This window comes from Acomys russatus, chromosome 13, assembly GCF_903995435.1.
Source record: "Acomys russatus chromosome 13, mAcoRus1.1, whole genome shotgun sequence".
In the NCBI taxonomy this organism is placed as follows: Eukaryota; Metazoa; Chordata; class Mammalia; order Rodentia; family Muridae; genus Acomys; species Acomys russatus.
Genome location: NC_067149.1, coordinates 7657115 through 7659544, shown reverse-complemented (window position 1 = coordinate 7659544; position 2430 = coordinate 7657115). Strand labels below are relative to the sequence as shown.

General features: G+C 42.1%; 1 pseudogene; it reads right to left on the bottom strand.

Annotated features, from left to right (window-relative positions):
- Positions 1-415: 415 nt before the first annotated feature.
- LOC127196945 (RRP15-like protein) lies at positions 416-2156 on the bottom strand (annotated as a pseudogene).
- Positions 2157-2430: the final 274 nt, after the last annotated feature.

Genomic DNA, 2430 nt, shown 5'->3' with positions numbered 1-2430 from the left:
GTTACTATATAGGTTTGTCTTAAAGACTTATCAACACAAACAAATGACACCAACTATCCCTCCCTCCCCACCACAGATCTCTGATTCTGAGTGGAAAAGCGGAGAACTCTTAACACCAAATTCAGTTCATTATAATTTGGACTGCACTTCAGCAACACTGGTACGTGATCAGTATGTGTCTGAACGACAGAAAAATGCACATCTTACTGCTCAATAAGAAAAATTTCATTGTACAAACATCTTGGAAAAAGGCTTACAGCTATGTAAGGATTAAAAGCACAATTTTACTACAGTCTGCACATACAGAGAAGCATGCAGTTCCTGTTCTCAGGAAATCACGGCGTGTAGCAGGTGGCCTCTTTCTTGGCTCCCAAGCGTTAGCAATGCTGGAGATGAGCTGGATGCTCCCAGCTGCTCAGTCACTTGACCTGCCTCCAGCAGGCTCATCACTGTCCTTGTCCCAGTCCCTCATCCTGGCTTCCATCATGAAATCATCTCGCAGGATCTTCTACCCTGGGCCCTCTTCTGATTTCACTTCAGTCGGTCTGACTTTGGGGATTCTTCCCAGCAGGACCGGTCTCATTTGTATCATCCATTCCCCGAAGAACGCTGATGAAATCCTTCTTGGAAACGGTTGACATCGGCTTAGCTTGCTTCTTGATGGAGCCTCCTGCCTCCTTAACTTTTTTGTCAACATTCCTTCGGTGTTTCTGAACAGCACTGAATGGCTGCAGCACGTCCCTCGTTGCAATCCTTTGAAGGTTCCCCCTCGGCCTCTTTGTCTTTGACAACATCTGGCTTCACTCTTCACATCATTTCCCACTCCTGCTTTTTATCCAGCTTCTTCCTCTTCTCCACCCTCTCCTGCTTTAGCTTCTCCTTCTCAAGCTCTTTGTTTGTTTTGGTGAGGATGGTGGGTTTACTTTAAGGAGTCTTTTTGTTAAGGATTTTGGCCATGGTATCTGCCCAGGCTGAGTTAGTTCCAGCGCGCTTGGTTCTGCAGCCTCTTCATTTTCTTCCTCACAGGATTCAACATTGTCCTCACTGCGGGCTTCTATAGCTCCATCATCTGGCTGGTCCATCTCTGCATCACAGATTTCTACTGATGCTTCTCCGTTCGAAGAGTGTTTGAGCTCATCTTCCAGCTTCGACACTGCAGCCTTGGCTACCATTTCAATTTTTTTCTTTTTCTTCAGGGAACGCTTCAGCTTTTTCCCGGTGCTCACATGTGAGTCTTTTTTTAAATATATTTTATTAATTTATTCATATTACATCTCAATTGTTATCCCATCCCTTGTATCCTCCCATTCCTCCCTCCCTCTCATTTTTCCCTTACTCCCCTCCCCTATGACTGTGACTGAGGGGACTTCCTCCCCCTGTATATGCTCATAGGGTATCAAGTCTCTCCTTGATAGCCTGCTCTCCTTCCTCTGAGTGCCACCAGGCCTCCCCATCCAGGGGACGTGGTCAAATATGAGGCACCAGAGTTTGTCACATGAGAGTCTTAAACGGCTGTGGCCATTTGGACTCGCCAGAAGTGTCCCGTCCTGATTTTTATAGTGACTTACTAGTTTACAATTACTACACACTTACTGGCATTTGTTTGTTTTGATTTACCGTTGTTGTTTTGAGGGGAGAACTACAATGAATGTTCTATGCAGAATACTTGACACTACCAAGAATGAAAAGTCTGCTTGCCATTCTGTCATGGTTCCTCTTGCTTTGTTCATTCTAAGATCTTTCTTTTTCAGAGTTTGGGAGCTACATCTTTAACCACACTTGACCAGAAGCTTCACCCTTATGCTAAAAGGACTGCACACATTTCTTTAAAATATTTTATATACATGTAACAATCTACAGAATAGAGGTGCTCTGAGTAATGATCAAATGGGTTGAATATGAACGCAATTTGTAAAAACAGCAACAAGCACAAACAATAGAATAAATTTTCTCAAGAAAATGGCAACTTGCTAGACAATCTCATTCTATGAAGACATGGACCAATGAGCTATGTAAACGATTACAATGTAATAACTGAATACACAGGAGTTTGATAGTATGTAGTGATCATTCTCAGTTCTGTCAACCCAGTATTACACTCTACAGATGTCATTCTGCTGCGTCAGCACTGCTTTTGTTCTTTTAATGACAGCCATTCTGGCAGAAGTGAGATGGCGTCTTAATGTGTTTTACTTTGTAGTTTCCCAAAGCTTAGGGTTTTTGAACATTTTCATATCACTACTGAACACTATACTTGATCCTTTGAACAAAATGTTTCTGCTTTTCACTTGTCCATTTATTGATTGGACTTTTGGCATTCCTGTGGCTTAATTGTTTAGATGTTTATATATTTTAGATATCAATTCACTGTCAGATCAATGAAAAGTAAAAAAAAAAAATTCTGCCATTCTTTTGGTTATCTTCTCCATC